Source organism: Falco biarmicus, chromosome 11 (genome assembly GCF_023638135.1).
Source record: "Falco biarmicus isolate bFalBia1 chromosome 11, bFalBia1.pri, whole genome shotgun sequence".
Classification (NCBI taxonomy): Eukaryota; Metazoa; Chordata; class Aves; order Falconiformes; family Falconidae; genus Falco; species Falco biarmicus.
The window spans coordinates 3,533,911-3,560,975 of NC_079298.1; the positions used below are offsets into that span (position 1 = coordinate 3,533,911).

At 43.2% G+C, this 27,065-nt stretch overlaps 1 protein-coding gene and 1 long non-coding RNA gene across 3 annotated transcripts in view; one reads left to right on the top strand and one right to left on the bottom strand.

Annotated features, from left to right (window-relative positions):
- The window catches only part of NEGR1 (neuronal growth regulator 1), a 295,272-nt gene that overhangs the window by 262,066 nt on the left and 6,141 nt on the right, over positions 1 to 27,065 (top strand). The gene's annotated exons all lie outside the window — the stretch shown is intronic.
- On the bottom strand, positions 2 to 13,462 carry LOC130157082 (uncharacterized). The gene is made up of 3 exons (XR_008824693.1): positions 13,109 to 13,462; positions 8,730 to 8,905; positions 2 to 892 (listed from the first exon to the last, which is right to left on the bottom strand). It is a non-coding gene; the product is annotated as an uncharacterized LOC130157082 (long non-coding RNA).

Consider the following 27,065-nt stretch of genomic DNA (forward strand, 5'->3'; position numbering starts at 1 on the left):
ATCCACATACATTCACGAAGTATGTTTGGGTACTTTTTCGCAGGGACCCATAACCGATGCATTGCCATATCAATAACCGGAATTGAATACGGGCGGCTTTGTTGTGGTAGTGCTGGACTGTCTCCTTCCCGTCTTTGTGCATTCATTGGTTTGCCTTCCCTCCAGGCTTCATGTGTTGTTGTCCTCTTCTTAAACTTCCCCGTTTGAGAAACCCCCTCCCCGCATCTCTGTTTCTCTGCCATGCAGCCTCTGCCCACGGGCGATGCTGTGCGGTGGATGCTCACAGGGCAATGCAGCCGCGCGGTGTCATCGCTGTCTTTTCTTTGTGATAACCTGACTCTTCTCTGGTGTCACTGTAAACGTGAACGTTGGTTTGAGGCTCACAAATGTCTTGCTCTCTTGTCCCTGAATGACTCGTAGGATGGATCTAAGACCCCGACGTCAGGTCCTTCTCCTTTTAGGGTGCCAGAAGGTGTTCTCGAAGAGCTGAAAAGCCTGCCCTCGTGCTTGGCAGGTGGTAAGAGGTCCTGACTCCCCATTTTCTCAGGGGGTTCCCATCACTGCTCTGCAGCAGGATGCACTCGGTGGAGCAGGTCAGCCCAGCGCAGGCTATTGGGCAGGGGTGGCCCTGCCCAGAGCTTGCTAAAAGGTAGCTCCAGGTCAGCCTGTAACAATAGTCCGAACCACCTCCCAGAGGGTTTGGAAGGGGTAAGTCATGAGCGTCACGTACCGTGCTCTAGCTCCCGTCGCTCTACCTGAAACACCTGCCCTGAGATGCAGTTACGGTGTCAGACCCAATGGTCTGATATTACTTCCATGTGTGTAATGTGGTAAGATGTGCCATGCTCAGGTCTCCTCCAGGAAGGAGTCTGGGAAGTGTTATCAGGATCATCTGGGAGACAAAAACAAATAGAATTTTCCACTGGCAAAACCTACACATGAAGTGTACTTTTATTTCTGAATTAAGATAAAAAAGATTAGAAAGACTGTGCCAGAAAGCCATAGTGACTGAGGTAATCTACTCCCCAGTTAAAAATCCAGATTGAATAGAGAGTTACAAAAGAAAAACTAGGCAGCAGACTGTTCCACCCACCTTAAACCAGGAAGGAGTAGAAAGACAACTGTATAAACCTTCCATGCTTTTAATTAAAGGGCTTAGGAAGGGCAGCCTCTGGCGTCCTCTGTGGAGGCGCTCGGGGTGCACAGGCACTGCCTGCCTGCCTTCCCGCCTGCCCTTCTTCAGCAGCGAGTTTTCCAAAGCACTCAGTCTCTTTTACGTGCAGAGGATCTAGCGTGTCTGCAGTGCAAAGCCGTTCACGAAAGTGACCGAGCAATTTATGCATGACCACCCTTCATCACAGAATGCAGCAGCAGAAGGAGTAGGAGGGGAGGGATGGATTAACCTGCAAAAAGCTGATAGTGTTTGTCATAAAAGTTCCTATCCTTGTGATTTTTCACAGTTGCTTCAGACTACCAAGCAGCTGAAAATAAGCTAAGAAATTATTTTTATAGCTAACAGAAGCCAGGAAGAAGACAAGAGTCACGGGTGATGTGGCAGTCGTGCAAGGTGGTGATAGGAGAACCTCAGTCTATGTGTTGTTTAATGCTGGGTTTTGTAATTGGTTGAAATGTCCCCTTAGCCTGATAATATTCCCAGCTTTCTTCAGGGAATGATGGTTTGTGATGTACAGTTACAGTCGGAATGGGCTCTAGTAGCACTTTGGGTTTTAATCTCCACAAGTAAGCACAACACAGAAGCACAGTCTTTTCTCAATTTGAAAAATTGATGTTCAAGTCATATAGCTTTGAGATGTGTTTGAATTCACGCTGTCTGCAGAAATTTGCAACAAATGAGCAAAATTATATGTATTTGGGGGGGAGCAGGATGGAGACTGGGGAATGGAAATGAATAGCATTCTTTTATAACAATCCCTGCCTTATTTCTGGGAGCACAGTAAAACAGAGAGGTCCTTTTCCAAAGTATGGTATAAAATTGAGAATATGAAAACCTTTGAACACAACAGAGAAAAAATTTAGAGGAAGCTAAAGTTGCAATAGATATGAAACTACATGAGCTAATCCATCTTTAACTGACTGAGGCCAGTTTGCAGATGAAAAACAACATCTGTTCCCCTGAAAGACAATGGGAAGGTTTGGGGGTTTTTTTGGTGGTTTTTTTTTTAACAAAAAACTCTCAAAATGGATAATAACTTAGGGCTGAGTCCTTCCTTCTGGAAATCAGCACTGGTATCAGCAGCGGCATTGCCATTGAAATGTTCTGTTTGCCTCACATAATTAAATAATGCTGTGTTAATCCCTCCACTTTCCTAACTTCAGTCAGGTGAACAGCTAGGATAATGCCATGGCAGTTGCTATGAAGTTATACAGCTGCAGAGGCAATTTAAAAGGTGTCCAGAGTGTCAGAAAATGAGTCCCTCGTGCTGCAGCATCAGCAGAGAAGACAGTAGGTTGGGGTGGGAGATCGTGGCAGAAAACCCGGGTTATTTGTCTGTAGCTGCTTATGACAGTAAAATAAATTTGTGGCTTCGTTTAAAGTTGGCGCAGGAGGTTTTAGCCAGCAGCGCCCACTGGATCTCTGTCTGTCTGCCCTGCTTTCCCTCGTGCACTGACAGCAATACAAAACACAGATAGTCCTGTAGAAACACATTTTTAACTCATGCCTTGCACCAGTCAGAATACAGAGCATCAGCCTCCTCCTTATTTAATCTAGGCTTTGCAGCAAGGTGGTTAATTACTACTCTCATTTACAACTTCACTTCGTTGCAGCTTCAATGGGTGTTTTCCCAGAGGTTTTGCTGCTGGAAGGAGACCGATCCTCCTCCAATGTTTCAATATCACGCCAGAGGTTACAGAAAAACACCAAAACTGAGTCAATGTTTAATTGCAGATAGATGAGGGAGAACTTCAGGCCAAGGATCTCCGATAAATCAAGGTCAGTGACTGATGGGATGGTCAACATTATCATCACCGGTAGTTTTCCAGGATCTTCCTTAACTCCCAGACTAGGAAGTTACTTTTTGTAGAAAGCGAAGAATCTGTAGTAATCCTGAAGATCTTGAAACCCCCTTCTTACTCTGACTCTGAACACACAGTAACTATCCTATTTTCAAAATATCTTTGAAAATTCTTTTCATTTTTATTAGTGTATATGAGTATAAGCTATGTATTTCTGTATGTGGAAAGGGGAGTGTAAAAGGAAAATGTCACCGACACCATAAGATGCTGAAACCTGAAGGTTTTGTCAGAGTCAAATGCCTCTGACTCCTACAGGTCCCTTTCCTTATCAGGCATCTATTTTCTCAGGGCTGCTTAAGCACTAACTAGCCAAAGAGTAATTCCCATCTAAACCGCTGAAGTACTTGCACTGACGATGAGGTTCCAGCATGTTCTACTCCTCTTGCAGTGTACAAACTCTGTCACCATTGAAAGTGGTACACACAAAAGACCTTCCATCTCACCAATTTTTCTTCTCACATTCAGTATAATTACTCTAACCAACTGGTTTGACCTTTCATTATTAAAAATTATTTATAAGATGCATGTGTAAAATTTCAGCACAGGACTTCTGACGTTTTCTAGATGTTCATACCCCATGTTCAGCATCCTCAAAATTACTTTCAGGGATTACCTATAAAAATATTTTGATTTTTAAATAATAACCCTTAAGGATTCCGTACCGTTCCAAGTAACAGAGACAAACCAAAAACATACATAACTTGTGCAAAACCCGACACTGTGTTTGAGAGCCGTAGCGACACACGTGTGCATTTCTCTGCTGGAGCCTCTTTTCACATTTGGGAGTTTGCTTTCTCAACTTAAGTGGTAATACTTAACGCATGTAGAATTAGCTGCAAAAGTTAAAAAACTGGGGCCACAGCTGATGTCTGTTTTGTCAGCCATTGCCAGGAGCTGTAGTCACTTACAGATCTTTCATCCCTTAGCATAATTAGTTCACAGGTGGTGCCTTGAAAAGCCTTTGAAGATGCTGCTGAATTCTTAACGCTGACTAAACAAGTAACAGTGACAGGTCAGAGAGAATAATCGCGGAATCTTCTTTAATTAATGGTTTCACATACTATGAGGGACTTTTATAAAAACCGGAACTGGAGAGAGAAGGACTTTAACTTATTTAATTTTCTCAGGAACAAAAGCATATTTTTAAATGAGCACTCTGGGCAGGTTGAAAGGTGGGGCAACTCCTTGAAATTCAGTTACTTCTCCCTAATCTGCCTCACTGCATATCTAATACATTTAATATGCCAGAATGCCCAATAATATCTAATTTCAAGCAGGCTCTATGTGTTTCATAGGACATATTTTTTTAAAAATCTCCCATTTTTTGTCCTCTTATGCAGCTGCAATTCCCATTTTAATCAGTAAATTATTAGTGTAAGGAGAATCTACAGGGTTGGACTCTGAATCTCAGAACTTTTGGCATTCTTTGTCGCTGTTAATTTTGTCTTTACTTGATGAAAGCATTATACACCTTGAGCTAGAGATTTCTGCATGTGGGCAGGAGACACATGGGTACAGCAAATAGTGGGGTCGCGATGAGCCCTGAGGCACAGGGGGATGCCTGGCCTCGAGAAACAGCTGGTTACTCATTTTCACCAGCCAACACTCAGACTGTTCTCTTTTTTTTTCCCAGTTTGTGGAATTTCTTCCAAAACACTAAACAAGCGTGATCAAGACTGAGGATAACAGGTCCTGGATCACTGCAAGTTTATCTTCCAGATCACATTAGAAACAGATGTCTGGCTGTTCAGAGAGCTTTTGGCTCTCCGTGGCCACCTCACTGCCTCCCAAATAAGCCCACCCTGGGAAGGAAGGCAGGGTCACCCAGCCGCCCTCCATCTCCTTCAGCTGGTGGCTGAATCACCCTCCAACACCCAGCAGAACACTACCATGGGTTCTTTTGTCCCAGTTAACAGATATAAAAGCATATATCAGGCTACCGAGACTTGCTATGAGTAGGCTGGCGTCAAACAGGTAAACGTTATCTTACAAAAAAAAAAAGTATTAGTCTTATATGTTAATTATTTTAAAGCTTTATGTTCATAACGTATTACAGACTTTTCCGTTGCATTTCAGAACTCCAGGCAGATGTGTAATTCCAGCATAGTCCTTTCTGCCAGAAAAGAATCATTTCTTTATTCACCCAGCATTATGCGTGTGCACAGTTTATCCAGTATCTAATGAGTTATGGTAGGAACACGCTGCAGAGCGGTGCAGGTTCCCAAACCAGGAATGCTTAGAATTATATACAGCTGCACTATGGGAAATAACTGCCTTTAAAGTGTTATACTCATCTTCTGTTGCAAACAGGTGAACTTTACATTTCTAAACCATTCTGTGAAAGCTGCATCCTTAAAGTAAAATCTGTGGAATTAGGTAAATGTTTCTGTTTAAGTAAAATGCATGTTTCAAATAACTCACAGTGTGTGCTCGGTGACATTCTGCAATATTTAAAGACTGCATCATTTCAGAGGACTGTTTGAACACAGTAAATCGTAAGTGTATTATTCACTGCTTGCTGAATAGATGCATCATTTAATATCAAAAGAGCTACTTTCTATCAGCTGAAAAATAGGATTAGAAATAGGTCATTTTTAGTCCATTGATTCCTACTCTATAAATCAGTATGTAAAATGCAGGAATATTTTTTGTGATACTGTATTGCCTACATGCCTTCTGTCATGGGGGATTTCAATATTAATGAGTTTTTCCACAAATATGAGAAGCCTGCTTAAAAGGAGAAGCTGCTTTGATACTCACCGATTTGTTTAACCGACAAAATCCAGGGTTTCACACCAAAATGAGAATGCCTGAATATTTCAGAATATAATTCATTGATCAGTTTGCTGAAACTTCACATTTTAACCAAGAAGCGCTCTTGAGAAATGCCAGGAAAGCAGTGCAGGGGACATCTGTGAAATAATTTCTGTAGTCTATGAAAAGGGTAGAAGATGTGGAAGGCAGGCAGAGATGCTCAGCTTACTAGCTGTTGCCACTGCGGCATTGACCCTTTCTCCTACCCAAGTGTGTCGGATACCGGGAGACGAGCCACATCTCGAGGACTTGCTTGGCAGGCTGACTCCTCCGGAGTCTTTCTGGGGGATGCTCACTACTGCACATAATTTCTCAGCTCCAAGGGATCTGTGTCATTGCTGTTGGTGGTTTATCTTTATGCAAATTCATTTACCTTATTGTAAATGGCATTGGCATTTGTTGTACATAAGCATATACCGTGTAGGAATGGCAGCATGGGAACCAGCACGCCTCTGAGACACAGGGTGAGCTCTCTGCAACGCGGCACTACCTTCCCACAGTTAATGGATTTCTAAAAGGTAGACTGTTCTTTATTTATAGCTCTGGCATCTGTTTAATAATTCTTTGTAATTTATATAGATGAAGTACATGACCGTCTCAGTTCATGTGTTCTCTAGGCCTCCCCCCATCTCAGTCACAGGGTGGTACCCGATGCTGTACAGGTGGGGGGACCCTGGCAGAGGATGGAACCCCCGGGATGGTGCAGAGGTGCACGGGCTGGAAACATCTGCTCTAAGGGCAGGCTGGGGGTTGCGATCCATGTATATAAATTTTGTTCTTCGTCTACAGAGGTGATTACCGCTCCCAAGGTATGCCAGGGAATGAGATGTGTGAGTACCTTGTGGCTTGCACGGTATGTGACACTCCATTCAGGCTCACACAAAAGGCCACCAAAGCCATGAGCAGCAATGCAGCATGGTGTGCCACAGGCAGGGGTACCGCTCTGCAGCCCCGCACCAGCTCGGCAAGGGCAGGGGAAATGCACAGTGCAACCGCCCAGCCTCCATCGCTGCACGACACCATAAAGCTGCTCTAAAAGCCTGCGCATCTAAGGACATGTTCTGATCGAGCAAAGGGAAGCAGGAGATTCCAGAATGTGATTCATTAGCAGAAAGAGAGCAGTCTCTGTTTTTATTTATCACATAAGGGTATGTTTTCTGTGAAGGTTTTATCAGCCAGAATTGGCTGACTACAGTAATTCTTACAGGAATAAATATGCATATATCCAGCTAGATGAGATGTGTAGCCATGTGCAGAAATCTAAAAAGTATATATATAACTATATATCTGTAACTTCAGGGAGGGTCCCAACTCTGTGCAAAATATAAAAGAGCCTACAGCTACAGCTGGTTGGAAAGGATCTGACAAACTTGGATTGTTAAGGGAGGGAAGGCTTGGGGGAATAGGGGACTTGTCAGGAAATGCCTATTTGAAATCTCCATGAATATGTCAGTTTTAAAGAAATTCAAATAAAAGCCTGTTGAGTTTTGAGTGGGAAAAAAAAATGCTGGCTTCCTTCCAGGCTACCCGTCTCATTCCAGGCAACACTTCTTTTTTGTCTTTTCACTGTCTGAATTTCTCACCAAATGGAAATTTCAGTTTCTTGCCAGCTGCATCTAGAGTGTCTATGCAACATGGACAGTTTGATGCAGTTGCCAGCAATACCTCCAGCTAGGGATGAAAACCAACATCCAGAGATAATACAGGATCCGCCATTTCCTTATTCTGAACCTAATGTTTAATGGCATATCTCTGCATCTTTATCTTTTCCTTATTATATACCAGTTGCAAGGCCCAGTCTACCAAACTGGTTTTTTTTAAACTGGTTTTCGTCCTTCTTTAAACTTTCCAGATGAGCTCTTAAGCATGCCGTCAGGCAACACAAGAAAGACTGTGTGATGTGTTTTTCTTCCAATAGTCTCTTCTGGGTTAAAGAAAACAGAACAAACATTTGTAAGTAAAAACATGATAGTTGGTAGGTAAAAACATGCCCTTCAGAGACTGTGATCATAACAGGTTTATGCAGCAGTCCTAAACAATTAAATATTGTTTTGTCACAAGTTGTCGCTGCTCCCAGGAGTGTGCCTTCTTGGTTTTACCCTGTTTTGTGCAGGAACGTACCATTATCGGAGACAGACCTTCCCCAGGCTTTGACTATGAGCAGGCAGAGGTCGTTCGCTCGTGGATTTGGGAGTGATGAATAAAACAAAGGTGGTTTGCTCAGAGCCGGACCAGAGCGCAGGGTCTGGGCTGTACACTTACACTGAAGACTCGAGCCACTTGCCCAGTGTCCTGCTGCACCGTGACCTTTGCTTTCTGGCAGGCCCAGCTGCTAACGAGAATTTAGGACCCAAATACCAAAATACAAACCCAAACAACCAGCTTGTTGAGGATACAAGGCAATCCTCAATGTGAGTGTGGCAGGACCAGAAGTTTGCATCTCTGAGCAGCGAGTCTTCACATGAACCTCACACCTAGTTAGAGCACACAATCTAGGTGGAAGGAAACACGTTAAGAGCTCAGGCCCAATTTACTACATGCTGCTCCATTAATCCAGCAAGGCTTACAAGGAAAATTCACTTTGTAGTCCTTCCTGTGCTTTGACACCTGTTCCTGTACATGATTTTCATTAAGTCCAGATTTTAACTGAGCTTCTGAATTTTACAGTGCCACAAAAAAGTGCCACTGTGGGGCCCTCTGGTTAAAGTTTTAAAGGTGGTTTTCATTAAGATGAAAGTTTTGCAAAATATTTTACCATTTTTCAGCTGCTGAGTCAGACATTTCCATAAGAAAAAGCTGTGGGCATTAGGCAGCAGAAGACTAACCCAATGGATGAGTGGCAGCCTGCTCCCTCCCACCCACCCACCTCCATGCTGTACCTCATTGTGACCGGAGACGCTGGGTGATGGGATGTTCAGTGATGCCTGTCAGTTCGAGCACCAAGATGAAATGATTGACCTTGACATCTTTTGTACGTCCTCCTTCTCATTTTTGAGATACCGACTCAGCTTGCATTTCTCTCTCAATCATATTCCACAATGTCAGGGATGCATCTCTGAAAAAAAATTGATAGAACTTATCCTTCTTAATATCTCTGATTGCAACAGAAATGATTGCCTACCATTCAGCCTCCTTATTCAACAAGCGCAGTATATAAAACTACACTGAATGAGTTTTCTGCCAAACTGAGGTAATTCAGAGAACAACTTGGTTTTGAAAGCTCAAGAGCATGTTCACTTGAATGAACGGGGTATGGATTTTATAATAGGAAAACAGCGAATAATTTGAATAGTCTGCACTAAATTGTCAAAGCACAGCACTCTGGTTATAGAGACATTTCAGGAATAAGTAATACCTGCAATGTTGTTTGTAAGGTTTCCATACCTACCGTCTCCTTAAGTCCTCCCCTCCTGCAATGTACAGTCCCACTTAGCATTGCATTTGAAATGAAAAAGGAGCCACGTTTTACTAAGAGATAGAAATCCTGCCCTGTTAAATGCAGATTATCACTATCCAGGTCCCATTCCGTTATTTGGAAAGTCCCTTCTGTAGAAACTTGAAGGGTTTTAGTAGTTAAGGGTTATTCACGCTACAAACTAGGGAAAAAATATTATTGTTTTTGGAGCAAAATATATCTTTCTCCCACGTGACTCAAAGACTGTCAGAGGCAGTTTTAAAGGCATCCAAGTCCATCTCTGTCATCCCAAAAGCATGGCTCTTTAGACAGGCATGACATAGGGTGTACACTCAAAAAATTCCCAGTGAGGTTAGAAAAAGGGAAAGCTGAAAGCTTTCATCACTGACTGCCAAAGTTTACCTACTATCCAGAGGGGAATATATCTCATTTCTCCTTCTGTTACTATTTTTTTTGTTAGGAATATGACATCCATAACTACTTTGAAAGTTGCTAATGTTCCTGCCAAGTACCACGTACTGTTTTCTGTCTTGTCTTTCTAAATCCTGATTTTGAGCCAAAATCAGTGGCAGAAAGAAACTGCCCATCACCTGGCAGGGAAAAAATTCTGACAGTCTGTATGTGCTGCTTTCTCATGAAAGAGGGACACACACAATTTCAAGTTCATCTGATTGCAACCCACAACTACAGTGCTACGCCAAGAGGGGCTGAGCCACAGGTCACGAGGTGATTGGTGAGAATATGAAAGAACTGGGGCTTGGTGCTTTTTTTTTTTTTTCTGTTTCAAAGTGCATTTTAGTGGTGAGTGTAGTGTGTTCCTGCTGAAGAGACCAGACTCCTGACTTCACAAGGGTGATGAGAAAGGGGATAGAAAATCAGACGTGAAAGAGACTTTTTGCAGCTGCCCTCTAGCCACCCAACAGCTCTTCACCTGGCAGCAGGGGCAGTTTGCCGTTGCAGTCAAGGGACCCTCTGCAACATGAGCTCACACAGCAGCGTGCAGCGTTGAGCACCTTCCCTAAATGGTCTCTCTAACCTTGCATATATTGCTTGGAAAATACATCTGCTGAAGTTAACTCATTTTTCACCAGGACATTTCCTAGAAGCCACATTACGTCACCTCCCGTCAGTATCAGTGCTCCTCCCCAGGCAGGGGATGGAGAAGGCATGGTGACACAGAGCATCTGCACAGCAGAAGGTGTTCAAAAGGTGCAACTAGTGGGAGAGTCATCCTGAGGATAATGCACTCCACACACTCATCCCCTACCATTAATCAGCATTAATTGAAAGGGGCCTCCCACAGAGGCACCAACACTTTCTTTCCCTCCCTCTCCCCATCTCCACCAAAATATTGTACTAATTGATTGAGATTTTCAAAGCCATAGGACTTAACGGGAGTTTCATGCCTAAAGCTCCCAGTCAGCTTTAAAAAATCTCAACTGGTTTTTTGGGGTTTTTTTCTTTTCTGTGTAATAACATATGCAAAGCTGAGCCATAATGTCTCCAAAATCCTCTGGATTAAGCTGAAAAGTGGGTGGGGAAGGCTAGTGGACGAAAAGCCTCCTGATGCGAAATCCTCCACCAGCAGTGAAAGCTGCAGAGGAGAAGCAGCACCAGCCAGGGAGGGTGGGGGGCTCTGCCAAGGGCCCCCCACCAGCCCCACAGTTCGGGGAGCCTCAGCAGAAAGCAAACCCAAAGCTGCTCTGGAGGCAAAGGCTTTCATCCCCCCCAGCACACGCAGGAGGTAGCTGCAGAAGTTCAGAGTCCTTCCAATGGCCCCGCCGTCTCCTGCTGCAATCCTTCATCAGAAAAGCCCCAAATAATTCATCGTAGGGATCAGTGAATAAAGACAAATTGAATGGCATATTCTAACATGATACCTTTGGTTAAAAGGTGGACATCTGAACGTCGTGTGGCAAAAAGAAAATCTGCACATTAATGAAAAGTAACAAATGCTTGATTATAGGTGCTTTCTGCGTGGTTTGTGGATGGCTTTCACGTGACATTCGTTAAGTTCTCTTAGCTCACAAATGGTGGACCCCAGAATTAAAAGAACAGCTTCAAAGCAGCAACTTGTGTCCCTGCACAAGCAAGACACCATCTGCCTCGAAGGATTAAAGCTTGCCACAGATAGAGGGGGATGCCTATGAAATTCACATGCTTACATCAGTGCTGTGTCACATGCACATGTAGAAGACCTATTTAAATACATTGAAATAAGAGCTCCATAGCTCGACACACAGAAAGGAGGGCAAAAGCTATACAGTCACCAAAAAACCCAATCATTTCCAGTCAGCCAACAGATACACATGGTTTATAAGCTCCACTTCCTCCTAGATCAACACCTTGCAAGTAAGGGTAACTGCAGGCACAGACAAGACACTTGGGTAGCTGAGTAAGAATAGCTACAGGTGTCACTTGCACTCAAAAAAGGGAAAAACTAAGTTGTGGGAAGGAAAAAATCTGTTTTGCTAAGTCCTGCTGGGAAGAGGGTTTGTTATACTCAGAAAGTCAAGCATATGTTAATGACGAAAGGAAGGAATGGTGGCTTTATAATTTGCACGATGGACCTGCGCACAGGACGCGCAGCCTGTTCCCCGGGGCCTCACGCACTGCGCAGCAGCCGAGTCACCTTAATGGGGGGCGACGTGACAGAGGAGATGGATGCCTTCCCCTTGAGTCATTCTCTGATAAAGACACATCGCTTAGCGGCAAGATGACAAACTATATGTTCAAAGTGACAAATCATTTAATTAAAATTTACAAGCGGTTAAATACTGTTTGACCCAAATGGAGGCAGTTATCATGAATCAATTTTGGAGGAGGAACTTGACTTTTCAGCAAATCGATAGCTCACAGCTACAGTACCTGGACACTCATTGCATTTCTTATGTGTGGAGAGACCTTTGCTGGCTGCTGTAGAGGCTGGTTCAGAAAAGATCTCAATCAAGTTGAAAAGTAGTAACAATTTTACTTAGGCAGTGTTTGAACACTCTCAGGTTTCATGAATAGTTAATGTCACGTCAAGTGTTCAGGAAAAACGCTCTTGTATCTTAAGAGCAAATAGCTCAGATTTTGATGAGTTATGTTTTTTCATTGCATCTACAGGCCAGTGGAAATTGCAATCATCTTTCATGAAAAGGCTCAGCAGTTTTTATTATAGGAAAGTAGGGGTGGCCGTTGCATTTACTAACTAATGTAGTAAATGTGAAATTGCCAGGGAAACACGCTTTTTTATTTATGCTGCTGGGTACATAATGTGCTGGTAGTTTCATAGAAATATACGTTAGAGGAATTTCACATGCCAGCAAGCTGTAGATCTCTTTTATGTATATGACTTATCCAGTGTCCTTCTATTTCAGACATACCCCATTACACAGAGCAAGATTAAGCAGTATTGACATACAAGGCGAACTGGAGAGATAATGCCGGTGTAGTCAGTCATAATTCAAGGTGGCACTACGCTTTAGCTCTCCTCGAATTAGTAAACAGTTCGACTTTGTTACTTATTTCATCCTTCACCTCATTATATGTAATAAAAGAGCTATCGATGATTAATTGCATGGCTATTAGCACGGCTGAGCAGTAAACTTCCATGGATTATTTTTTTTTTAATATACCTATAAATGAGAGCAATATATACACTACACAGAAGTATGACCAAGAGAAACCCCAAAGAAACGCTGACGAAAATCAGCAGAACAACTGTATAAAACCCACATCTTTAGAAATCATCTGACAACCACCTCAGCGGATGATTTGTTTAAAGGTTGTCAGCTCCTCCAGCAAGAGTTCCTTTCTCATACACAACCACCAAAAAAAGGCAAGAAGTCATGTACTAACCTGCTTAACTCAATATCCTTTGTCAAGATCAGAAGAATGATGCTGAAACTGTCCAGAAACTGTAAAGTTCAGTGCAAAAAATTATCATTCACAATGCTATACGACGCTGCCTCAATGTAGCAGAACCAACAAAATCTTCATGATATATGAGAACTATCAAAGGTTGCCACTGAATACATAGATTTAATATGCTGCTTAATTCAAGAGCTTATTTACAATGTCACACTTCATTTTGAGGAAAATTATTCTGACAACCAATCATTTAAAATATAGAAAGAATGTTTTACAAAAGGTCAGAAGTACAAATATTTTACATATTAACTACTAATAAATTCATTGTCTCTAAAAGTTAGAAGGATCAGCAAATGTCTTCAAAGCTATTTACAATATTTCAGCACAAGACCCAACGTCTAATTACCAACATAAGTTGTAAATAATTGTCAAGTATGCAGATGAGCCAAAAATTCCATCAAATTAGAGTAATTAGCTCCCAAGTCAAATTTTTCTGTCACATTAAAATGCTTTTCCTTTTCTCAAACGTGACACTTACAAACGAGGGCAACATTGTCAGAGAAGCAGTTATTGTAGGCTGCCAAAAGTACGTGCATAAGTACCCAAAAGCACACACCACGCATTTTCCTTCCAAAACAAACTGTACCCCTCAGCAACGGCTTCACCCTCCCCCCACCCCACCCCCTCCCCGTGCTTGTGCTGCAGCACCACTCTGAGTTGGGCAAATTCATCAGACTGGAACCTCTGCAGGTGGCTTGAAAGTTACACGCGTTGCATGGAAATCTGAGCATGGTTCCCTCTCATGGGGAGCCTCTGTTCCTGCCCCTCCTTCCTTCTTTTTCACCGAAGAACCTTTCCAGACTTCATGGTTTGGGGTACAGATGAGGACTGAGCTATGGACTACAACACCGGGATGGGCGAATGGAAACAGGGGGCTGGCTTGCTTTCTCCAGCACTTCTATAGTCTTATTCTCCATGTCCTCTTAACCACAGCTGCCTTTACCATGTCCAGTGGAAAATCATGAGCCATCCTCCTCTGTTTAAGTATGGACTTCCATGCAGAGACCAGCATCAGCCTGTTCTGGGCTCGATGCCTTTACTTTGTGTATTCTTTTCTATTTAATTTTAAGCTAAATGAGTGATGATTGCTTTTGTTGACTGCTTGTTGCTACAGGGCTAGATGTGTACTAGAGACATGTAGGTAAGAAGGTAGTCCCAGCCTTGAACACACTGCATCCAAAACTAGCAGTATGAACAGAAAACTGCATAATATCACTAAATAACACACTATTTATTTTTTCCTTCCCTGCAAGTTGCCTTTAAAATGATCCTTTCCTACTGCTATCCCCCTTTATCTCTACAGTTGTTGCTATTCCACATCTTCCAGACAAGACAAAAGAGTTTAAACTCAAAAACACAAGCTGGGTTTGTGGTTTCCAATACCCTGCCTGTGCCAAGAGCAATGCAGGCAAAGCATGCTGGCCAGAGCGGTGCACATACGTGGGAGGGAAGGGTTTTTACAGAGTGAGGGATACTGTAGTAAGACCTGTAGCTGAAAGCTGTAGTATATCTCTTATGACAGAAATGTGTTGTACTTAACATGTTAGCATGTCTGTCTGCTGAGTACTTCTTCAAAATAAGTAAGAATTTTTTACTTTTGACTAATGAAAAACATGCATGCTATAGCATTTTAATATGCTTTTGCAAATCTAAAACAGTCTAAAAAAGCTGAATTTCAAATAGCATACATGTGTGCTTCAGAAACTGTGTGTACATCACGCTGCAGATACACAAAAGCCATCCCTCTAGAAGCAAAGCTTGGAAGGTGAATGTGGCACCCACACCTACTCAGTGTAGTGCAGCTCCAGGGTTAGGTAGCCATACATGTCATACAATCCTACAGTACACGGGACTTGCAATTGCCTAATATGCTAAGATTTCCCATAAATAAACACAATAGAAATTAGTTCTGATATCAGTTATAAAGAAGCATTTTAAAGAAATGGAGGGCTTCAGCAGCTACATCATTCTGAAAACTATCTAAAAGTGATTTCACGGTTCACTCTCAACAGAAGAACTTATTGTTTCTACGAATTTTTAGTTTTTCCATACCTAAACTCAGGAAAAAAATCTTCTTCTGACCAGATCTGGGGCAAAAAGGACAGTTTGCGAGTTGTACATTTGTCTTTTGGATTACATCTCAAAATAACACAGTAACTAAGAATAGCCTCAATTCAGTATCTAATCAGAACTTGTGTCTGAGCCCACGGATGTCTCAGGGCTGGGGTAAATTTACTGAGATCTTGGGAAATGTGATGATTCACAGAATCGCCCGGGCTGAAAGGGACCTCGACAGCTCACCTGGTTCAGCCTTTCGTGGGAAGCTGGATTAGAGCAAATACCCTCGGATAGAAATACAGGGCAAAACACCCTGGCACCCGGCCACTCAGACTCTGCTGCAGTGATGCAGTACCTTCCTACAGACACTTAATTAGCAAATTTTAAACCTGAGGTCATTACCTTTTACCTTATCTTTTCCTATCAGAGGTAGAATATGTTCCTCTGGGCGATGAGCAGCACTGCTGTCAGGGGGAGCAAACGTCAGCTGCACTTCCTGGCTTCGCCGACTACACTGGTGTTACTAAATTGTTTTTCTGCTGATAGATAATAGGATGCTGTATATTGTGCTATCCAGTTTGCACAACTCTGTATCGAGGCGTTGCCTTTCTTTTATAAAGCATTGGTAATTCTGAAATCCAGTGGAAAAAATAATCACACGTGTCCAATTCTCAGTTCAAGGAATTAATGCTTTAGCCAGTAAATTCAGCAGGCTTTGGATATCTATAGAAATGTCTTGATAGTGCAACTCAGGATATTTTCTCTAGGCTGACTCTTTCTTCCTTTTTTCTGGCACTGACCAGGAGCTCCAGCCCCTCAGTGTGCATCACTAGATGGCAGAGGCTGGTTACACAGAACGGCCCATCTATTTAAGCAAAAAAATGCAACACTGTGTTATTTATTGCGACACCGTGTTATCTATCAGCCAGGTTACACGGATGTTATAATTTTTGTTTCAGTAATATGTAATTGTGTTCCAGCCTGCTAAGCACAGTATTAATGGAAACATCTGCAATGAGGCTACAGTTTCGGGCTGTCAGCAGCAGGGTGGACTTTGGGTTTATTTGCGGGGGGTGTGGGGGGGTGCCTAGAAGTGCTTACAGACGCCTCGCACTCTGAAGCCAGCCTTGCAGCTTTGCCTGCGTAACCAAGCTGGGGAGACAGCAACAGGATCACCTCCCTTGACTTCTGTTAGAATTTTGAGTGGGAATTTTCAGCATTTCATGGACTACTTTTATTAAATAGGCTTTACTTTGCTAATGAAATCCTAGATAGTGTTTCTAGATCATTAATACATAGTAGTAGATGGTATAACTCTTGAGTATCAAGCTACGTTAAGTTTGCATTTATTCAGCTTTTCTCATATATGCTCCAAAAAGGCAGAGTGGATCTGATTCCAGAGAGCGCTCTTTGCTTGGCCTTTGGGCTAAGTCATAACTTTTATTTGAAGGCAAAGTTATTCGAGTCACCGAAGATAACCTTACCGAGATTACTGCTGCAATAAAACACAAAACAACATTAAAAAAAAAATCTTTACTTTTTTTCTAATAATCTTTGGGTAAACTATTTTTAGCACATCTAAAGAAGGAGAGGAAAGCTTGGCAAACTCAAAGAAAATCGAAGTCGCGTTTTATTTCAAGCCATAGACAACAGTGCCCTTGAACATATTAATAGCTGTAATGTGGGAACATCAGTGATAATTATAGCCCTTCAGGGTCTGATCCCACAAAGAAACGGATTAAAACTGCACATTTATGTAAAGTGTTTGAATCTGTTGTTGCTCCTGTGAGGTGAAAAGAAAGAAGAGAAAGAGGGAGGAGCCGGAGCCGGCGCTTAGCCTGCCGAAATGAAAGCGCACAGGAGCGGTGGAAAAGGAAACAGGGCAGTGGGATTGGGGAGGGGGCACAGCTCATCCAAAGATACATTTATCCTGAGACTGAGAACATTCCTACCCATTCAGAAGTGCAAGCGCAGAGAAATCTTCCACTGATTTCTCCCAGTGGAAGACAAGTAGCTGCTCTTCAGATAGGTCTGAAGGTTTTTATGAGGGAAATCACAAGGCACAATGCAGCAGCAAAGCCAGGTTTGATAAGCTGAGGCATATGCTAATTATAGGTTCCACAGCTGCGTTCATTTTTCTATGAGAATTAAAGATCTGTTTAAAGTTTTCCACGCAGTCTTCATGCAACAGGCACTTCCCTAAGCCATCGGAAGGAATGGAGAGCCTGTTTGTAGGAGAGGGGGATGGAGCTGCAGCCCATGCTACGGACAGGGCGGTTGCTTCCAAGAGCTGCACGCTCAGGTCACCCATCTTTGTCTCTGCCATGTCCCTTTCCTCCTGTGGAACCTATTCTAGCTCTAGTTCCAGAAAGAAATTAAATGTTTCGGTCACTGCTAATTATGTTGCACTCCCAGATTATTCTTTTTTTAAAGACCCACAGGAAACATCTAGAAAGGTCTCTTCCTGCAGGCAAGAGGGGTGGTGCCTACTGTTATTTTTGGCAGGTATTTGTATACACTGCTCTTTAAAACTCTGCAACGATGCAGGTTCCTCATCCTTTCCGTACAAGCAGGGCTCAGCCTGCCTTCACAGCTGTTCTGGGTCCTACCTGCTGCAGGGCAGACCTGTTCGTCTCATTCTACCTGCTACAGACGCAGGCAGATCATTCCTTACCTTCTCTAGGGGCAATCTTTATGCGCACCCCGCAGTTGCTATCAGGACTCCCTCTCCCTTTAAAGTTTTGAACTGTCCTGCTGCTCCAAGCTTCCCTCCCAGGTGAGATGTTCTCGTTGTTCCTCCCTGGGCTATGCCCGGCCACCCTGCATCGCCCGACACGACCCATGCTCGCCAAGCCCTGCCGTGCTGAGAGGAACAGCACCGCTGCTCCAGAGGCTGCACTTGCATTCACGCAACCCCCCAGAAACTATTCCTCCTTCCATAGCAAGATAGCACGGATGATCGGCTGTAATCACAGAGGCCTTTCTGAGAACCGTCACAGAGTCAATTCTTACTCTCCTGGTATACATGCAGTTGGCTTTTTTTGCGAAAGACTGGATTATAAATTTTTTATTTTTTGCCTTATTGAATTTAGGGTGTTTTTTTCCTGGTCAAAAGATTTCCATTAGTCACTAAGTCTATTTTGAATTTTAATCCGCCCTCTGAAACGCATGCGGTTCCTTCTCATTAGGGCACATCCAGCTCTGAGGGTCTTGCATTAAAATCGCAGCGTGGGTCACCTTGGAGCTGTCCCTGCGTTGCTGGTCAGGGCTAGAAGACCTGGGGGAGATGGTGTGGGATGTGGAGGACGGTGCACGCCGCAGTTCACTCTGAACAGCTATGTCAGGCCCAGCCTGCTCTGAGGGACGGGGAGATGTCTGTTCAGAGCCACCCAGTACCTGCTCCGTGCTGCCCCAGGCAAGGCACCTGGCTGCCCCCTCCTGCCCCCTCTGCCCGTGATGGCAGAGAGCTGTGTAAGAGCGGGTCTGTGCCAGGGCTGGGGCTGGTATCGCCTCCATCTCTTCAAAGTCACCTCAGACCTCGAGGCTGGTACACATCCACAGCCCTGCCGTTCCTAAAAGATACTTTATTTGTTTCAATATGACTGCAGTTCTCAGCTGTACCAAGAAATTTGAGATAACTTGAGTATAAAAGATGATATATAAAGCCAAATTTTATTCTATTCTCTCACAGTAATTTTCTTCATAAATACTTCTTGGGATTATGAAATACTCCTTGCAGCAGAAACCGGCTATGTCAGGGCTGTACTATTTTATCCTGTTAAACACGAAGGTGCTTCGCATTCAGTGCCTGCTTCATTTATCCTATTACTGTATTAGAAGGATTCTTTTCCCTTGCATTATTTAATGGAGGGGTTTTTTTTACTTGATACGATCAAGTCTATCTGTGCCTAAATGAAATTCCATTATAGATATACCGTACAACAATGCGTAGGGTTTAAAATTGTTTTTGTTTTTGCAGCTGCAACAAAAGCATGTCTGCGCTATCTGAGAGATTAGAATGAGCCTGCTTTGTGTGAGCACCACTATTTTTCTGATTTTATGATACCCACAGACATTTGCTTGAAGAAGTAACTTGATAGACAGCAGCATGTGGAGAATCTATTATTTACGCTGATTATCTACAAAACAGGCTTTTGTGTTAGGGCTGCTATTGTTAAGAGTTTCTCCAGATTTTTCACATTACCTGAACCCATAGTAAATACAGAAACACAGAGTAACAAAAAGGGAGCGTGCCTGGCCCCCACTGAAAAGCCCACACTTGCAAACACTACTGAGTAAGAACAACAGCAAGACCGTATAATTAGAGTGAGCAGTAACTACAGGGATTTTTAGGTACTACCGTGTGATAATTGTCTGTAAATGGGAACTTTTCTATTGGCAGCCGTATGCTAAAATTCAAAATGCAAGTTTGGAAACAAATCACACCTAGGTAATAAAGTTTTAACAATACCTTTTCGTTGTGAAAACAGTAGCAATATGAAGTGCTTACATTCAAATGTATTAAAATGCAGTAGTTTGGGTTATGGCAGGTTTTTTTAACAATTCAAGGGTGTACTATACTGAATAGAAAATGTGAATAGCTTCTGTAGCTCTCTATCCTGTCACTAATAATTAGATGCTGAACTCCCTCAAAAGCACGGAGTGACACTGAGGACCACAGCAGTTCTTTTGGCATATCAAGTGAAAATGTCCAAAATCCAGGGTTTGAGTGATCGGGATCTCGTGCCTAAGGATAAGATACCCCATGTGCCTCCCTTCTTGGAGAGGGCTTTTTTTTTTTTTTCTTCTGATATCTTAAATACTCTTCAACAATAGCATCCATTTAATTAGGATGAAAAGGTTATCTTACCCTCTCTCTATTAAGTTACACAAATTTTGCCAATCTGCCTGCAACTTTACAGATGATCAAATTACCACGATGTTTTTAAGTATAAATTAGCTGGAAAACTTGCTCACCATTTATAAGTTTGAAAACTTACGAATGAAAAGTTGGAGACTTTTGTTTCTCTAAAATAACACCCCTTTTCTTTGTACATTATATGTGTTGCTATGAATAGTAACCATCAGATGTGAACCTGGATTTCTGTGAGGAAAGTCAATGACAAGTTGGAAAATAAAAAGTGACAATTTGGAAAACAAAGCGTTAGAATTTGGAAGCCAACAGGAAGGAGGGATGGGTTTTAGGAACCCCCCCTGCGATGTTAGGGTCCCATTTGTTAGCGCCGCCTTTGAGCGTGGGAGGCAGGCTGCGGAGGAGTGCCGACCCGGGCGGGTCTCAGGGTGCTGAGACTGGGAAAAGCCAACGGGAGACAGCAAGAGTCTCAGGGTGGCCAGACGGAGCTGCTCCTGGCCGCCCAGCCCTGGGCCACGCTCCCAAGGCCAGCTCTGCCGAGGTGGTGGCTAGCTCTTTGACCGCAGCCTCTCCAGCCTGAGCACGGGATGCTCTCCCCAGGGACGGGAGCAATGCTCTGGGCAAGCAAACAGGTCACCGGTGAGCCAACCTGAGGGGGTGGGGGCCGCTTCCGTATCCACACCATCTATACGGAGATGCCTGCACTAAGTGCTTCTGCGAAGCTGCTGACTTCGGAAATGCTTTGTTCCAGAGAGTTATTTGAGAACAGAAATTAAGACACTTAAAAACCTTTTGCATGTAGTTAACAACCTCCATCAGCTATGGGTTTGCTTTCTCTATAAGCTTAATGAAATGCAGCTGTTAAGTGTTCACTAAGTAGGTCTAGTTTGAACAACTGCAAAATGTGTCTGGCATGCCCCAATCACATTAATAAGCAAGCAAAAATCATCTTACTTAAAATTTACATTACTGTGTGTATTTTTAGCTGGTTTAAAATTAGTTCTTTGCTATTTAGCGTGAGTTATTTGTCGGTGTGTGCATGGGTGGAACGGGAAGGGTGACACTTATCATTGCGGAGGGCAGGGAGGGAAACATGTCCCCTCTGCTGCCTCCTTGGGTGTGTGTTTTCACAGCCAGGGAATCCACATTCCCAGGTAAAGATCCCCACAGTAAGGAATTTACAACACTGGGTGGCTGAGCTAGTCAGTTGCTTGACTTTCTTTTTAGTCCTGTAAATATTACAATTCATATTTTAACTCTGTCAGAATCAGTATCAAGAACCACTTTGGAATTAGATACAGAGCATATCAAGCTGGGGTCCTTCTGACTTGAAACAAATGTTTCTTTCTTATTTCTGGTGCGTACACAGAGATACACGCAAACACACATTGGGATAGTATTTCACTTTAAAGCATTGCTGGTGGCATATCCACCTCAAGTATTTAAAAGACTAAGCTTTAATATTTTAGTGCAACAAATAGTAGTAGGTTTTTGTTTCTACAGTTATAGCAATGATCTTTTACTCTCTGCATTCCTACTTTTAAGACTCAAAAAATTCTACATCATTCATTTAAATTAGAAATAAGAAACAAATCAGCATAAGCCATTCATTTTACAGTTTCCTTGTCTCCCAGCAGCCTTGTGTGAATGCCAACAAATAGGACTTGACAATACCCCTCTCTTGCCAAGTCCGTCGGACTGCGGGCGGGAGGGGGGGGGGGGGGGGGGGGGGCTCATCTGCCAAATCTTTCTGCCTAACGCTCACATTTCAGAGAACGATAAAGCCACGCTTCTAAAGAGCCTCACAGTTTTTGGCTTTATCCTCTACAGCTCTGTCCTAGCCATCCAGGCAGAATTAGCTCACAGATAACTTTTCCAGTATTTCCTGTCTCCTTTCTCAAGGATTTTCAGATATATTTGTCTCAGTAGTACCAAGCGACTGCTGGATAAAAAATACACTAAGGCAAAATTCTACCCAAATGTACACCCACATGACCCAGAGTCTGGCTGTTCCTTATAAGATTGCATTTGCTGTAGATGATGCTATAGGGAGGCGGAGTCCCCTAGCACGTTCCTGCAGCATTCCCAGCATAATCCTTGCCCCCACACTTTTGTAACCAAAGGCTGGGAAAACAAATGAGCACCGCACAGCAACACAGCCAGTGGCAATGAGCTGCCTCATCTAAGAGTTTGTTATACTCAGTGAAAATGTTTTCCCGTGCCCTGTGAGCCATCACATAAAACGCGTTTCACCCGCTGCGCACTGGGGCTGCATAGCTCTGCACCGATTCCTTCACTTGACTTTCTTTGCTGGGATAAGCAAGACATTTTGGCTGTACATCACTTATAAAATAATCTCTTGCAAATGTGTGCCTTTACTTAAAAAATAAGCATTTTGCATTTCAAACACGCTCTGGGGATGTTGGCCAGGGCAGTGCTGCCCGTTTCTCCCTCATTAAAAGGCATTTCAGTGATTCATACCAATAGCAAAGGAACATCAGATGGAGCGGACCTTCTGAGTCACCACATCCAGCTCTCAGTTACCACGGTCCAAACTCATTTCAACATTACTTGAATTATCAACATTTTCCAAGTGTTATTATCATGGTCAAAGCTCTGTTTAATCAAAGTCTCCATCTGGCACACACTTAAAAGGGCCCCCTCGTTCAGATTTATCTATTTAACTTCACTAGTGAATTTTTCCATCACTGTAAATTTCCTGTCTCGGGCACTTAGCCTTGAGGATGATTGCATTTGCATAAGACTAAACAAATCGGTGTCTTCACTGATTCATTTTTACACAAGATTTTAAGGTTTTGTTCTCCCAAGGTCAAGTTTTCTGTGCTCCTGCCTGGCCTCTGAGGCACAGAGTGAGGCTTCTCTTCTTGACAAACTTTCCTTCAGTCAAAATACTCGTAAGCCCGCTGTAGCGCGCTCCAAGCAGATTACCTTTCCTATCACAAGCCATTGCTTTCTAATTCAGTCTTTTATAGACTGTCGACCCACTCCTCCAAAGCCATAAATCCTCAACTAACTTCAAGTGTAACAATATTTAGAGATGTTATCTGCAGGACTCAACTGAGCCTTCGGAGCCCCATTATCTTACGATCTTTTCTTTTAAAAAAAAACATTTTTGACAGCCCAGCCTTTTTCATCTTCTTTTTCCTTACAGCTCTGACCTTGAGTTAGTTTATTCCTTCATTCTCTGTGTATTTTAAATGTTGCACAAAAAATTGTTTATTAAGGCTTTCCTATAATAAATAATTAACCTGAATATAGTTAAATGAAGTGCTTATTAACATCTCCCTGCATAATCCATTTAACAGAATTAGTCTTGCTTATTCAGACAGCCTAAAGGGGTCCGTGCTTTTGTCTACAAGGCATCAGCATTAAAGCTTATAATTATTTCTGGTTAATGCAGTCCTTGGTGTTAGGAAATGTTGGTTTCCACGTTTCAGCATAGTACTTTTCTTAATCTCTTGTATTAATTAGAGATAGTGATATAATATCACTTTGTTCCTTTCTATTCACCACCAGGAGAGATGTCTGAATATAATCCTATCTGTGCTAAGAGTGTGCTTAAATATTTTCACAACTGCTAACTGTTATAAAACGTTAGGATTATGTGGAATAATCACTAAATTAGAAAAAAAAAAGAGGGTTTGATAAGAGCACATGGACTTCAGAGGCATGCACACGGGGACCTTGGCTGGCAAGCGTGCTGTGATGGCGGGGGAGGATGCGGCCAGTGCTGCCCGTAGCAGGGGTTTCTCCTTCTGCAGGACTGTGACACCATGTAAATGACTCGCAGGAAAGATGCTAAGTGTGGTCTTGTCACAAGTAAGAAACAGACACGGTTTTATTGGTACCTAATGACACAGGGAGCTACAAAGCAAAGGGGGCAACAAGAGCAGAAACTTTCTTCACATGCCTCTGTCCCTGCTGCAACAAGAGTACCCGTTTGGACAGATCTGCAGATAATTGTCATGTGCTAAGAGGGATTAAACACGCCTGATAATGCTTATAGGGATATGGCACGACACATGCACACAAAACATGCTCCTGTACCCTCCTGCTGTACATTGGTACGGAGGGTTACCCTTGGCAGGCAGTGATGGCTGCAGGTCCCACCAGCATGGGGCTGCCCACGGAGCTGTGCGGGGCAGGAACCGTCCCCAGGCGAGGGCACGGGCAGGGACATGGGCCAGGACCCGCCAACTCCCCGGGTCCCCCGGCCACGCTGCCGGGTATGCGGCTCCACATGCCATCCTGCCTTACCACATGGGATGCTCAGGGAAATTCAACGACTTATCCTTTAGCAAGAAAGTAAATTATTATTCCTTAACGACTGAAGTTGATATACTTGAAACTCATTGCAACTTCTAAATCCTAGGTCTTTCTGTATTTCAAACATCGGACTTTTCATCAAGCTCATTTTAATCATATTCTAGATGGAAAACCACTTTCTTTTAAGGAATTACTACCATGGCTCTGAACTCAATTTGCACCACCAGATCAGCACAAGGGGAGCCAAACAATTTGACCTTAGTTTCTATTCCAGGTAGTTACCAAAACATTGTTCTGGACGAGAATCTTTAGCCAGACAAATCCCCCTCTGCGGGCTGGCCGCCATCGCTCTCCTTCCCCTCTCTGTGTACCAAAAGCTTCACACACTGTAAAACCAGTTATAAACTGAGTGCTCCATTATAACATGGTGATAGGTATTATGGAAATGCCCAGGATAGCTGCAGATGTAATCACAGAGTCAAATAATTCATGCTTTTATTTAATGCCTAATCATACATACCTCCAGCATTATCTTGCTGTACAAATACTGAGACTGCAAGTGCAAGTGTGTGTGTCTGTATAAAACAATGACATTCGATGATAAGATCTCAGTGGGGGGGCAGAAAGCAGCTGTGAAGTTTATGCTTTTTTCAGACATTTAAACCTTCTCACCCATTCCTAAACTAAGGTTCTTAGTCTGACATAGAGAAGCATCAGAAAAACCCCTATGAAAATGATCCCATCCAAGTAGGAAATGACCTTGCCTAGCATTACCCCAGCAATTACACAGCGATGATCATGAGAGCAAGGGCTACTTAGTACTTACAAAAATAACTATTCATTCCAGATGAGTCACTAAGCTGACCATACTAGCAATCTTTACATTTTAAAAGTAAGTTTGTTTACTTTTTAAAGTCTGTAAAACACCACAAAAAATCTACAGGATTTTATTAGTATTTAGGAACAAAATTTTCTTTTGCAAAGCAATCAAGTAGCCACAGGAAAAGTTAATCAGTTAATCACCGAGGTGAAAAGGAAAAGGACTGCAGAAGCTTATCAATTTTTAAGAATCTTTAAGAGCCAAGCACCACATTTTAAAGTGTATGCCATCCAGTAGATCTACCATGACATTGTAATTGATGCAACCCATTTGCCACTCATCGTGAGAGGGACATCTGCTTATAAATTCACTTTGGAGACTAGAAACACTTGGAGATTTCCAGAAGTCAAATTAAAGCTAAGAGGGATAATGATCTGGCAAGACTTTCCCTATCATTAAGCCAGTGTCCCTCATACCTAAGACAAGTGGGTGTTCCCCAGCTGAGGGCACAGGCAGCACCCTGCCCATTTCTGCCAGCTGAGCTTCCCAAGGGGTGCTCTAATTCGAGTTGCTAATTATAAAAGGAGACGGTTAAAGCAAACTGAAAACAGTCAGGCTTTTTCCACCGACAGATGAATCAGAGGGTTGAAGAAGCACACCATGATGCACACGCGGAATACTGGCCCTGTGCAGGCATATGGCAAATGTTTTCCAGCTACCAGTTCCAGTTTGGATTAAAATAGCGTGGCTTTTTAAACCTGCAGTATACAGTTTTGAAAAAGCCCTTTAAAGCCAACTGATGATCAGTTTGCCATAGGTTTTGGGGACATTTCCACAATCACAGCAGTTTCTTTGTCTGGGCGGACTCTTGGGGCCATGTGGATGCAAATGTGAATATCTTTGGGTTCATTTTGGGTTTTGGTAGCAAATGCCACTGCGGGTCTCACTACATGAAACTATACCCAGCAGGCACTAATCAGCAGACCCTAATGACAGCACGCAGGCACCAGTTTGCTCTCCTTACAGAAATCTGAGGAAATGGAACAGGTATTAGTGGGGCTGCAGAATAATTTGAAATTTCAGCTCAAGCTCTTTCAGAGCACCTGTCCCACTGAACGTGGAAGCCATGCAGCAAAGCTGGATTTCATTCTTTGTGGTGATTCCAAACACAGGTTTCAAATATGGTTTTATGAAGAGCAATCTTGTCAGACCCAGCCATAGCATCGGCACCCTAGCTCCTAAGGGGTTCAAGGTGTGGGACAGGGTGGAATCAAACTGGGGTAATACATTATAGAATGACAGAATCACAGCATGGTTTGGGTTGGCAGGGACCTCCGAGACCACCCAGTCCCACCCCCCACCATGGGCAGGGACCCCTCCCCCCAGCCCAGGCTGGCTCCCAGCCCCGTCCAGCCTGGCCTTGAGCCCTGCCAGGGATGGGGCACCCACAGCTGCTCCGGGCAGCCTGGGCCAGCGCCTCGCCGCCCCCATGGGGAAGAATTTCTTCCTAATATCTCATCTAAATCTGCTGTCTTTTCATGTGGCCCATGGACCAGAAAAAGCATCCTGCACCTCCCTGTACCACATGAAGTCAGCCCTTGGGGCAGTTTATTCAAAACTAGCAGAACCTGGTGTCTTAAACTCCAGATTTACCTGTCCTTCAGGTTTCTTTTGCATCAAATTCTTCCAGTGAGCCAGATTTGGGATCCATAAGTCTTTTCTATTATCTGCCCAAGTCTACGTATTTTTTCCCCATTAATTCACCTAGTACCTTTGTGCTGAAACAATTCAGATATGATTTAATAAGCTTTAGAAAGATAGGACTGGTCATGTGCAGGAAATCAGAT